Source organism: Pipistrellus hanaki (genome assembly GCF_964339955.1).
Source record: "Pipistrellus hanaki genome assembly, chromosome: 3".
NCBI lineage: Eukaryota > Metazoa > Chordata > Mammalia > Chiroptera > Vespertilionidae > Pipistrellus > Pipistrellus hanaki.
Window position 1 is genome coordinate 136,844,874 of NC_140505.1, and position 14,384 is coordinate 136,859,257.

Consider the following 14,384-nt stretch of genomic DNA (forward strand, 5'->3'; position numbering starts at 1 on the left):
TCAGGGAGTGAGAATATTTTTCCATTGATTTTTTTTTCCAGAGAAAGGTGGAAGAAAGGGGGAAAGAGAAGAGAGAGAGAGGAAAAAACACACACATTGTTTGGTTGCCTCTTACACACCCCATGGGAGACAGAGATTGAACCTGAAACCCAGGATCTGGCCTTTGACCAAGAATGGACACTACCAGACCAAATGATTCCAAGGGCTTGGACATTCCCCACCTCAGCTCTAACCCCTGAGCCAGGGCAGCCAGGGCTAAAGTCTAAGTTTATATTCACTTTCTTCTCCATGATTCATGAAGTATATGGTCCCCTTCTGGAAGATCTCCCTTATTGCTTACCATAAGTGTCAACTAAAGCTTAAAAGATAAATTGTGATGTGATTACTGGCTGCTCTAGCAACAGAAAAGTCTGATGTGGCAAAAAAGCAAAGGGACGAAATGTCAATAATTGGTCAGACTATATCACACCTGAGAGGCCAGGTGCAGTCTGGGAGGAGATCATGACGTGTGCCCTGTGTCCTGGAGACCTCTTTTTGTCCTCTGGGAATGACTACCCTTCCTGTATCTATGAGTAAGTCATCATAAACAGTCTCCCCAGCATGCAAAGTTCTTTTTCACTTAGGGGTCTAAAGTTCACATATCAGAATTTTGAAAAGCATAGTTTATAACAGTGGTCGGTAAACTGCGGCTCGCGAGCCACATGCGGCTCTTTGGTCCCTTGAGTGTGGCTCTTCCACAAAAATACCACGGCCTGGATGAGTCTATTTTGAAGAATTGGTGTTTGAAGAAGTTTAAGTTTAAAAAATGTGGCTCTCAAAAGAAATTTCAATCATTGTACTGTTGATATTTGGCTCTGTTGACTAATGAGTTTGCCAACCACTGGTTTATATTAAACTAGTTAAAGCAGATAGGCAATAGAAAAATAAATTTCATGGAATTATTTGCAAGTAGGGAAGTTTAGTCTTAATACATTAAAACATTATCTAAGATACTACTGAAATTAAAAAAAAAAAAGCTGAGAGAAAGAGGAGGCAAATCAAAGGCAGGTATTTTAATCCATTATTATTTAAATTTAAACTGTACCCTCTTATTCACTTTCATGTGCCTTTTCTTTGACCATCTGACCTGACTCAGTATTGTTAGTCTCTGAATATAAGAAGGATATAATGGTTTCTTCTCATTTAAATCATTTCAACACTCAAAAGTTGCTGCTTCTGATCCCTCTATTGTTGGGTAAAGGAAAGAGGGAAAATTAAAGGAAAAGGGAACAATATTACAGGAAAAGTGCTATTAGCCTTCTCATCAGAGCTTTCCATGCATCACACATTCGGATACTGGTTCTTTTGTAAGTATTTGAATGATGAGTTTACCATCATAAAAATCTCCCATTTGCTTTTCACTTTCTGGCTTGCTATTTACAGCTCCTCATCAGGGCCTGACACATTCTAACAAAACTTCCATAATCTCTTTTAACAGAATAATTCACAACTCATTATAGGTATCATTGCAAATAAGATTAAATTTCCTGAAGAGTCACCAATAATACGACAAGGTCATAAATTGGTGTGCAATTGTCAAATGAGTGATGAAATTAAGTATAATGGGAAAGTAATTGATAGATTTTAAAACATAAATATATAACAACTAATATGTCATTAACATTTTATATAGCATACTAAAGGCCCAGTGCACAAAATTCACATGGTGGGGAGTGGTGGCCCTTCAGCCTGGTCTGTGCCCTCTCTCAATTCGGGGCACCTTAGGACCCCAGGAGATGAGGGCCTATAGGGTCTTTCCTTCCCCTAGCTTCCAGCAGCTGGCCCTGCCTCCACCACTGCCACTGATTGCCATCTGGGCAGTACTTCCCCTGCTCCCCCACCACTGGTTGCCTCCCTCTGTGGGTGACAGGCACTGGTGCAATTGCTTGGCTCGCCTGGGCCTCACCAGATCGATCCTCCAGCAGAGGGAGGCACCACCCACCCGGCTGAGGCTCTATGATTGATTGCTTCGTAAGAGGGTGGCATGGGCCTCTCTTTTTGGGGCGTTCAATCGCAGAGCCCTCACATTGATCCCCCTGCAGAGGGTGGCTTGGACCTCTCTGCGGAGCCATTGTGGGGCAATGGTGGGGCCCTCCAACCAATCGCATTGCACCTGCCTTGGCTGGCCTAGTGCAAGTGCGTGTCATAGTGTGGTTGTCTGGAAGGTTGTTCAGAAGGTCATTCTGCTGTTGGGTTGTTCGGTTAATTTGCATATTACATTTCTATTATTACAGATGACATTTTACTTAGTATTGATTTTTTATCTAGCTGATCTTATTCAAATTAGTGAGTAAAAACAAACTAGATATGAAGTTATAACATCATTTAAGCAAATAGGTTTTGAAACTGTATTGTAATATGACATCCCACCAAATTATGCTTTTCCATAGAAATATTTCAAAGTTGCTAAGAGGCCAAATATAAGTGATTGTGGTAATAATAAACTTAGTCACAAGTCCAATATTTAGTTAATTTGTTAATTAAAAGAATGCTCAACAATTATTGGTAGTGATTAAAATTCATGATTTAAGAAAATCAATTTTATTCCAACACTCAGAAAAATAGTTATAAAGAACTGTGTGATAAATTAAAAAGAATAAAAATTTGGGGTCCCAAAAAATTAGGGCAAAATTTGACGTTTATAGCTCTGCCAAGATAAAACACATTTGGCTCCTGGATAATAAAACTGACTGCCATTTTGCACCACCTTAACTATTTCTTAAAAAATTTGCTCAGAAGCTGCATATACCTTTGAACAAAGTTATACCAATTAAACTTCTTTTTTTCCTAGCAAATAAAATTTAAAAAAGAACTTGAATCTGTCAAACTTTGATGAGCATTGGGTCTACCAAATCATATAGTCTAAGGTCAACCTACCTTATAACAATCCCAAACAATATGTAACTAGAACTCACGGAGAACCAGAGACTTGAAGAAGGTAGTCTGTGAAGAGGAGGATGGAGATGCTTCAAAAAAGAAGAGACTGAGAGAATTCTTCTGAAACTTTTAGTTTTGGTGAAATATCAGTATGATGTTTAATAGGTTTAATATTCTAAAAGTAAGTATCCCTTTTCTTTTCTTTTTAATATGTTGTTTTTAAATTGATTTTTAGAGAAAGAGGCTGGGAGAGGGAGTGAGAAGCATTGACGTGAGAATGAAACCTTGATCAGCTGCCTCCTGCATGCCCTCTACTAGGGAGTCAGCCACAATCTGGGCATGTGCCCTGACCTGGAATCAAAGTTACAACCTTAGGATGCACAGATGATGCCCAAACAACTGAGCCACACCAGCCAGAGCTGAGTGTCCCTTTTCTTAAGTTAAATTTGAGTATATTTCTTGCAGGCACTATATTCTGTGATTTCTCAAAAGGTAATGAAAAAAGAAGATTGAAAATTAAGAAATCAGAGAGGCAGTCTTTATAGATTTTATGTAAATGAATAATGAAATTAATTTCATACATCTATTCTTAAAAAGTCCCTTTCAGTCTGACTTCTCCTTCAATGCCATTGAGGTTGGCTCCTTCGAATATAATCCGGTAACTGAGCATTCTGAACTTAGTGATGCATATATAACCATTTGAAATAAAGCATTACTTTGAAATAATTAAAAAGTTTTAATATTCTATATTTTGATGCTTGTTCTAAGCATATTCCATAAAGCTATATATTTGTGAAAGAAAAAAGTTATTTTTTTTAATTTTACCTTTTAATGTGCTAGATTACATTTATTTAAATGAGTTAAAACTTACTTGTTGAATAAAGTAATGTTTAAAATACTTGTTACTTGCGGCCTATATAAAATGCTCATGGGACATTTTAAAATTTTCTAATGAAGCCTACACATTTAGGTGTGTTTTATCTGTATGCTATCAGTCATTTCATGTACAGTCATGTGATTTAACATGATCTGACTGATGAAATCTCTCCAGAGCAGATGTAACTGACAACCTAAATTGATGTTTTATGAAAATGTATTCTGGATGTGCCTGAAAAGATGTCTTTGATATAGTGTGAGTCATTAACATTCTCTCTTTGTAACCCATGACTTAAAAAGTCAAAAGGTTCAAATATACCTCTTAAGAAGGCAGATCACAAAATAACAGGAATGGTTTCTTTCCTGATGCTCCCATCTTGATTCTTATTAATTTATTTTTCATTCTATAGAGGAATGAAAAAGCAATCAATTAAATTCCTATCCTTAGTAAATTCTTAGCACTTATTACTTCTTTTCTTTTTCCTCCTATTACTTATCTGATAATCTAGATATTCTATATCTCTAAACCTATAAAAATAAATTAGTATCCTAATTGATCTTCTAATTCCAGCATATTTCTTCTCTTATATATTCTACATAATAAATATATATATATTCAGTAATACCGTGATTATGCCTGATATCTCAAAATCTACAGAAATATTATCTTTCTAAATTTCCATGAATAAGAATAAATGAAACAATTCTCTTAAGAAAACATGCACATAACCCAGCAGATAGGAAGGATAGGAGTGGGTTGTATATTTTGAAAGTAAATGAAGCCACTATATATATAAAAGCCTAAGTGACCAAATGACCGAATGTTCAGTCAATTGGTCACTATGACGCACACTGACCACCAGGAGGCAGGCACTCAATGGAGGAGCTGCCTCCTGGGGGTCAGTGCGCTGCCACAGTGGGAGTGTGGCTCAGCTGACCAACCCATCCTTGTGGCCCATCAGCCTGGCAGCAGCCACTCATTACATCAGCAATCAAGCAGGTCCAATCTCTGGAGAATGGGCCAGGTACCAGCAGTCCGGCCTGCCAGCACAATCCCAACAGTACTGCTGGCCTCCTGAAAGTCAGCCTTGGGCACTGTAGCCACTTCCCCTCCCTGGACTTTCCACAAGGAAGAAACAATATAAAAGCAGTTGCCAAGTGGCTCCCGTTAATTGGAGCAAATGTCAGCAGGACGGATCTGGATCCCAGGCCAGAAAAGGCATCTCACTACTGCCTGTCCAGAGAGCCAATTGCATTCCAGTCCTCTCAGCCCCCCTCAGAGGGTGCCAGATTCAGGGCTCATGGCTGGTGAGTCCCTCTATGGCAGCGTGAGCCTCTGCCAATCAGGACTGACTGGGTGCAAGCCCGAAGCAGGCATAGCAGGGCCGGGATGAGGCAGGAGCAGCAGGCAGGGTTGGACTGTGGGTTTTGGCCCAATCCCCACAGGCCACACTGAGGGACCCCACCTGTGCATGAATTCATGCACTGGGCCTCTAGTGGTTATATAATAGTTAGGCATCTGCTGTTTCAGGAAGGAAGATATCACTAACCAAAGGGATTTTCTTTTTCTCTCTTGAGAATCTCCATGGATTTGAAGAAGAAAGCAAGGGTCTGGATATAACTTTGGGAACTGAGGGAGTTTGATTGCTCTATATGTTAGAAGTCAAAGTTAGAAACAACCTCAGCCTGAGAAACATGGCAGGAGACTGTAATCTGAAGCTCAAAAACAAAAGACAGTGATATAAAAATCAATAGCAGGTATATTGAATACTTTAATAAATTCATCCACGGCTTTGTGAAACGGTTCATTTTATTTTATTGTGTAGCATCACAATGTGTAGAATCAATTTAAAATTACTATTAGTGAAAATGCTGTGAACATTTGTGTGCAAATCTTTCCATGGGCATTAAAGAAATTTCAAAAAATATAATATTTTAGGATAGAGCGGTAGGTGTTAGGAATATGTTTCCCAGGTTAGCTAACAAAGTAAGAGTTGCATCTGTTCCACATCCTCATCAGCACTTAGTAATGTCACTGATCTAACTGCGCTAATTTGGTGGCTGCATTTCTCACATGAATAACAATGTGGAACAGTTTGTGTTTATTTATTGGCCCCTTTGAATCCCATATATGTGGAGTGCCTATTCAAGTCTTTTTTTACTTTTAATGAGGTTGACTGCATATCTTTTTTAATTATTTTGTTAATTTCTCATATATTTTGGATATGAGCTATTTTTCAGCTATATATACGGCTAGTATCTTCTCACAGTCTATAATATACATTTATCTTAACTGCCTTAATGGTGACTTTTGATGAACAGTTCTGTTTAATTTTATTGAAGGCTAATTAATCATATTTCTTTTGTTATTGATATCTGTGTCTTGTTTTAAAACTCTGTCTATATCAAAGACAGGAAGGTATCTCATGCATATTTATTTCAAAGTTTTTTATCTTACCTCTTAGAGTTGGGTCTATAAGTCAGATCCCACCTAGCCAAAGCCAGATCAAATTGGTTTTATTTTGTCATACAAAGTAGGAGGTATATAATTTGCCAATACCAATTTGGGGGAAATTCTAGGTCTTTTAATTTCCATGTAAAACACATAAAACTAGGTGGTCAACTTACACACACACACACATACACACACACACACACACGCATTCAATTTTTATTGATACTGCAAAGAATCAATAGAGCTATTTGGTAAATAATACCTAAAATATATTGACTTTCAATGAAAAAATATGTTAAGTGTCTGGATTTGTTTGTTTGTTTTTTAGTATATTTTTATTGATTTCAGAGAGGAAGGGAGAAGGAGAGAAAAACAGAAACATTAATGATGAGAGAGAATCTTGATCAGTTGCTGCCTCCTGCACATCCCACACTGGGTATTGACCCTACAACCCAGGCATGTGTCCTGACCAGGAATTGAACCCTGTCCTCCTGTTTCATAGGTCGATGCTCAACTACTAAGCCATGCCAGCTAGGCAAGTTCCTGTTTTTGTATATGTCACAATTGATTTTTCTTATTATTGTTTTATTGTCAATATAGAAGTTTGCACCTCTTTCATTATACTTATTATTAGATATTAAATATTTTGGCTCTATTTTATGTTATTAACTTATGATTAACTTTCTAATTTTAGTTGCTAATTTATAGAAGTAGATTTTAAAGTACTGACTTTATATCCAGAAACATGTTTCTCTTTCTCTCCCTCTTACTCTTTTCCTCTCTCAAACCAGTAAAACATATCCTTGAGTGAGAATTACAAAAAAAAAAAAAAAAAAAACACACACAAAAAAAACAACAATGATTCATTCCTTTATTTGTTGTTATCATTATGTTATTTACACCTTCTATTTATTTTGGGTTTAATTTTGTTTGTTTTTCTTGCTCTCTGAGTTGGAAGCTGAGATTATTTATTTTAAACAATTCTAGTTTGCTAATATATGCATTTAAAGCTATTGAATTACCACTTAGTACTGTTTCAACTATATTTTACAAGTTTTGGCTATTGTGCTCCTATTATTTTTCAGCTATTGTTCAGTATTTTCTAATATCTATTCTGATTTTTTCTTCAAAATATGGGTTGTATAGAAAAATGTTCCTTAATTCTCAAGCATTTTCTAGTAATTTTTCTATAATTTACTTCTAATTAAACTTCACAGTGGTCAGAGAACAAATATTGTATAAATAAATTCAATTTTTGAAAATTATCAAAATTTTGTTTATGGCCAGTACATGATCTGTTTTGGAAAATGCTCCATGTGCATGTGAAAAGAGTCTTTCTCTAGATGTATATGAACCTCATTATATTGTCAGTCTGGTGCATCCTCTGAAATATCTGATAGGATTCCACACATATAGTGGCAATTCTCTGTTAAGCCTGAAATCAGAATTTCACCTTGTCAGTACAAGAAGAGGAACGAGAAAAGAAACTATCAGAATTCTTAGAGATCTGCAGGCTTACTTTCCTACAAATCCCCCTCCTTTGGATCCTCACAGAACATCAAGGCAGATCTGACCTCCAACCTCTGTCCTGAATGTTAGTGGTGATTTGAAAGCCTTGTTCTTGTTCGTATTTCTGGCCCCTGAATAGTCTGGAAAATGCTCTGAATTAACATAAGGAATCACTGACTTTGTTACTTTTCTTCGTAGACTTGCCAATTATTGTCTAAATTTTGTAAGCAGTTGTTGATCTATTATAATGACCTTTTATAATTAATAACAGTAAGACAATTGGTATGACTCAAGCTGTCCCATATTGGTCATAACTCAAAAGATTTGCAAATTTTTAAGGCTGGAAAACATTAGTATGTTTATATTTATAGGGATTATCCAGCAGAATCATACATATCGTAGATGTAGGAAAAAAATGAAAGATTCTTAGAGCACACTATGTGAATAAATGGTAACTATTGTATAGGTAAAGCGACTGGCCTTACCTATGTGAAAGGATAGTTCAAAAAAGTAAGTGGACTAAAAGTAGACAAATGATATGGTGAGAGATTCAGTGACATAAGCAGCAACATCACCAGTTGGATATGGTGATGGGCCAGGAAGTGCTGAAATTTGATGAAAGAGAATAAATTGTGAAAGAATTAACTGGGGAAATGGAAATGTGAAGGACAAACTTTAATCGCAGTCCAATTGCTAGCTATTTCAGGGCTCCAGTGAAGTTTTTGAGCATGGATTTAAGATGAAAACAATCCACACGTTTTTCTCAACTGTGCTTACCTGGGTAGGTACATAGGAGGAGAGAGTAACATTGTAGGTTTATTCAGGGTTGTGATTTAACCTGCCTGGTAAGTATTATTGAGCTAGGGAAGATTTGAGAGCCCTATGTGATGAGGTGATTATGATAATTTTCCATGTCATATACGGTGAATAAAGAGTGAAGTGAGAGTATAAAGCAGGCCATAGACAGGGAAAACCAGAAAGTATTTAAGGATTTTTAAGAGGTCCAGATTTGTTTTAAGGATTGAGTGGGGCAATTAGAGTAAATGAGCTAGAAAATAGGAGCTAATCATCAGAATACAGTGATTTAAAATGATATACACTCTCTATCTTTCATTGTCTCCTGACATTCCCTAAAGCACACTGACTTAAACATGGCTGTATATGTGTGCTTATGTGTGTTTTTGTGTGTATGGATGTGCACGTAAAAATTAAAGGGCAAAGTATTATCTTTGGGTAAATGTGGTAGAGAACAAGAACAGCAAAAATGGCATGTGATTACCTCATTGAACTAATTTAGCAAACGGAAGATTTATAAGGTGTATGTGATTATAAGAACATATGCCTTTTAGAAATTTAAGAACTCCTATAAAATTCAATGCATTTTCCATTATACTGTAATAAAAGTTTAAGGACAATTTATTTCTATCTCAAAGAGAATCAATTCAGTTGGTATCTGGGTTATATTTGAAATTTCCAACTGATTCTTCAAAGTGAATCACAGTATTTTTTACCAAGCCCAGATACCAAAACACAACTATAATTAAAACAGTAATTACATTATCTATAAAATAATGTTTGTAAAAATTTAATGAGAGGTCGCTTAGCTATAGCTAATACTCTGCATGTCTTCACTTAACCAGAAAATAAAGTCACTGTTTAATAATATTGGGAAAAGTTGTCATCCTGAACATTTTTGCCATATTTTATATATATTCAAAATTTCATCATTTAATAGGATACTTCATGGTAGTTTTGAGTGAATTTTCTTTATTATAATTAATAACTAGGTTATATATGTAGCATTGGTTGCTGGAGAAAAATATGGACATATTGACTACATCAAATATAAAAACTCCATCATAATGAACACAAAAATTATAAAATATAGGAAACAATAAAAAGGAAGGAGGTATGTAATATAATAGGAAAATATGTGTAACACATATTGCAGGCAAATAGAGCATCCTGATACCTAGAGATTTTCTATCAACTGATGAGATAAACATATACCACATTATAAAAATAAATGATTTAATAATTATAGAATGTTCTATTCTATGTGTGATTTTGAGATTTTGATATAATTTTCATGAATCAAAATGATATTTTTTGTTTCTTTGTTTTAATCTTCACCCGAGGATATTTTTCCATTGATTTCTAGAGAAAGTGGAAGAGGATGTGGGGGAAGGAAAACATTATTGACATGAGAGAGACACATCTATTGGTTGCCTCCCACATGTGCCCTTACAGGGAGTGGGGCACTTGCAACAGAGGTATGTGTCCTTGAACTGGAATCACACTATAACCCTTGGTCCACTGGCTGATGCTCTAATTGCCAGTGGACCAATGATGATCCAAACAAGCCAGAGCAATAATAATGCTGTTGAACATTGCTTTATACAATATATGTTTCCTTTGAGAAATGCTTAAGCATGTCCGTTATCCATGGTACTTTTGAGTTATTTGTGCTTTTACTTATTTGTTGAGTTTCTTTTCATTCACATCGATAATATACTTACCAAAAAGTCCTTCTTTTCCCAACTTCTCTGACATGTCATTAAAACACCATATATGCATGGCTCTTACTTCTATTCAGTAAATCAATTTACTGATCCCTGTGCCTTACCATACTGTCTTAGGTAGATTTATAACAGACTAGAGGCCCACTGCACCAAATTATTGCATGGGCGGGATTGTGTCCCTCAGCACAGCCTGCACCCTCTCCAGTCAGCCCTAAGGGGATGCCTGACTGCCAGTTTAGGCCTGATTCTTCCTTTACCTTCAACAAATTTATTGCTGAAGGTAAAGGAAGACTATTCACTAATATATGTTAACCAACACTAGTGGAAAATAGGATTTCTCAAAATCAGTTTACAGATAATTTAACCTTGTGCAGGTCCGAATCATTGGATCGGGCCTAAACCTGCAGTTGGACATCCCTCTTGCAATTAGGACCACCATCTCCTAACCTCTCACCTGCCTGCCTGCCTGGTTGTCCCTAACCACTATGCATGCCTTCTTGGTGCCCCTAACTGCTCCCCTACCTGCCTGATCACCCCTAACCATCTCTGTCTGCTGATCTGATCCCCCTAACTGTTCTCCCCTGCTGGCCTGATCGCCCCTAACTGCCTCTGCCTCAGACCAGCCACCATGGCTTTGTCTGGGAGGATGCCTGGAAGTTTGTCCAGAAGATATCTAGTCTAATTAGCATATTACACTTTTATTAGTATAGATCATAGGGCAAGCCCTAACTTACTACTCTTTCTTTTAGAAATGTACTCTTTAGCTAAGAACTACTGTAAAAACTATTAAAAAATAAATAAAAATATTTTTAGAGATACTATGAATATAGCAAAAGCCAAGAAACAAAATCACACTTACAGAAATATGTGTGTTTTTACAGTAAGAAGATTAAATTTATAATGGCTATAAGATGATTAATATACATTTGGGATAAGGACTATACACACACAAAGCATTATGAACAATTATAAGCCTAATTTTCATTTCATCTCATTTCACATTGCCACCCCCCTAGAGGTAGTCAATTTAGAAAATTGAACAATTAGGGGCATATATTGACAAATACATGGCTGATTTTGCTTTAAAAATGTTTTTGTGTGTGTGCTTTCAATTTGATAATCCATCATCAAATAATATGAAATGCTGTGAAATTTTATCTTGAAGGTCATATATCAACCTTTTATGAAATTAAACTAATCGTTCAAATGGAGAAAAGTAGGTTTGTGAACAAATAGCTTTGTCTTCCTAAAACCTTATGAGAATTCATTCATGCTAACTTCTTATCTTAACATGTAACACTATCGCCAATTAGTGTCAAAGTTACTGGAGCCGTCACATTGCCAATTGCATTAACCTTATGTACTGGTTCAAGGAAAATGCAATTATTATTTTTCTAAACTAATCACTAATTTCAAAGTCATTATTAACTAATTTAATCTTTAAATTGGTGTAACCTATCAAGCTACATGTCAAATTTATTGCTGAAGGTAAAGGAAGAATATTCGCTAATGTGTGCTAACCAACCCTAGTGGAAAATAGGATTTCTAAAAATCAGCTTACAGAGAATTTAACCTTGTCCAGGTCAGAATCATTGGAAGAAAAAAAAAGACATTATTCATGTAACAGAAGATTAGGGGCAATTTTTCTAATTCCCTGGCATATTAATGACCAACAATGAGTGAGTCCCTTAAGAACCTCATTTATTGTCTTAAATATGAAAATGTTTTAGAGATTAACGAGGAAATTGTTTGAATTAATTAACTGAACTGGCACTCAAGGGATCTGGTACAAGATTTTCAGACAAAAGCTGGGAATTTACAATAATGACATTTCCTTCATGGTTAAAAAATATAGCACCTGTGGGATTTGGAAGCACCCTTAACATTTTAACTGATGTCTGTTGAGGGCTTAAGAACCCTCTGTAACAATTTATGTTATTCATTGGAGACTTCTGTCAATTACCTTATAAAAAAACATCACATTAAAATAGCCATAAGGTCCAAAAATTTCATCATATAAGTGGAATCGCATAAATGGCACATTGAAAATTCAGAATGCAAATGGAAGCTTATTAAAGTAATAGCATCATTTAAAATATTCTTCTTTTGCAGAAAAGGTAATGTGTAGAAAGATAAAAACAGAAATGTTGTACATGGTTAGCTTAATCACATTTTTATTTCTCTTGTGGGTTATCAGTTGCAAATGAGACTACTTTGTGCTTAAGAATCGCCCATTTGGTGATTCTTCCTATTGGCATGGGAATGGGATTTGGAAAAGCATTTGGTTTAACCTGAATTATGTAAACACCCAAAATGTAAACTTCAAGGTTAAATTAACACTGCATTTGTTGATTTATTTATCTAACTATAATTATTTCCCCATTCCTACATTCAATATTATCTATCCATGTATCCATCCATCCATCCAACCTCTCACCAACCCATCCATCCTCTGTGCACTCTATCTACATTGATCTATACCATATAAAAGCACATCTGATACCTGAATTCTTTCTGACAAATGAACTATTTATAAGTGCTACCTATTAAAGCAGAATTTGCCTTAGTGGACCCAGTTTAGTAAGCAATACTCAAGCATTTGTAGGAGGCATTTTCCGTTCTATAATGATAACTTTACATTTCTTTACATTCAAAAATCTAAAGTTCAAAGACTGATATGCTCCAAGAATCAAAATTGTTCCAATTACAATAGTTTGTGAAGATATATTTATGTAAATTGCAAATATTTAAAATCTAAGTTTGATAAGCATTGACATGTGAACATACCAATTAAAATATCACACAATCAAGACAATTCACTGCCACAGTTTCCTTATGAGCTTTAGAGACTTCTCTATCCTTCCTTCCCTATAATCAATCTCACCTTACTCTATCCCTAGGAAACTTCTGATATCTTTTCTGTCTCTATAGACCTTCACTTAAAATTAATTGCTTATATCAAATTTTGTTTCATTTTTTATCTCTCTACTTCATATCAACATCAGACTATTTAACTATTGTGGCTTTATAATGAATCTTGGAGCAAGTAATCCTAGTTGCCTGTTTTTGTTTTAATTTTTAAAGTTGTTTTGGTTATTTATGTGTACTTTATTTTCCTATATATAATGTCATTCATGTACAAATATTTGTTTGGATACCTGATTTCAATTATCTTAGGTATATATACTTAAGAGTAGAATTTCTGGGTCTTAAGTTTATTCTATGTTTAACTCTCTAAAGAACCACCAACCTGATTCCACAGTAATGGCACCATTAATGCATTTGCACCAGAAATGAACAAGAGTTCAAATTTTTCCACATTCTTGTCAACATGTGTTATTATCCACTTAAAATTATTATCATAGCCTTTCAAGTAGGTTTAAAGCAGTATCTCATTAGGAGATACTACTTCATTTACCTTTCCTTAATGACTAAGATTATTTTTTTCATATGCCTCTTGGCACTTGTATATCCTCTTCGGGAAAATGCCTATTCAGTCCTTTGCCCATTTTTTAAATTGAATTGTTTGTCTTTTTGTCATTGAATTTTAAGCATTTTTCACATATTCTGGATATTTGATCCCTATCAGATATGTAATTTACAAATATTTCCTCTCATTCTATAGATTGTACTGTTTATCCTTTGATGCATATACACTTTTCATTTTGATGAAGTCCAATTAACCTGTTCTTTATTATTTTGCTCATGCCTTTGAGTCATATCTAAGAATTAATTGACAAGTCTAAGATTTTAAAACCTTTAAACTTTCTGGAGTGATTTTCTTCTTTTTTTTCCCCCCCATCTCTTCTCTACAAAACAGCATGGCTGATTCAGCAAGTTCCATAATCCATAATATGCTTTTTCTACATCTATGCCTATGACTATATTGATACACTATTTCTGGAAGGAAGCAATTATGATATAGCATTCTAAAGCTGAAGCCAAAAAGACTAAAGGATAAAATACATTTAATTATTGAGTATATTAAATTTAAAATGCGTATTTCCTGTGATCCAGAAATGGAACTTTTAGAGACTCTGACAAGAGCATAAGAGTCCCAGTCCATTCAGATACATGATGGATTTATAGAGGTAATCTTTGTGGTG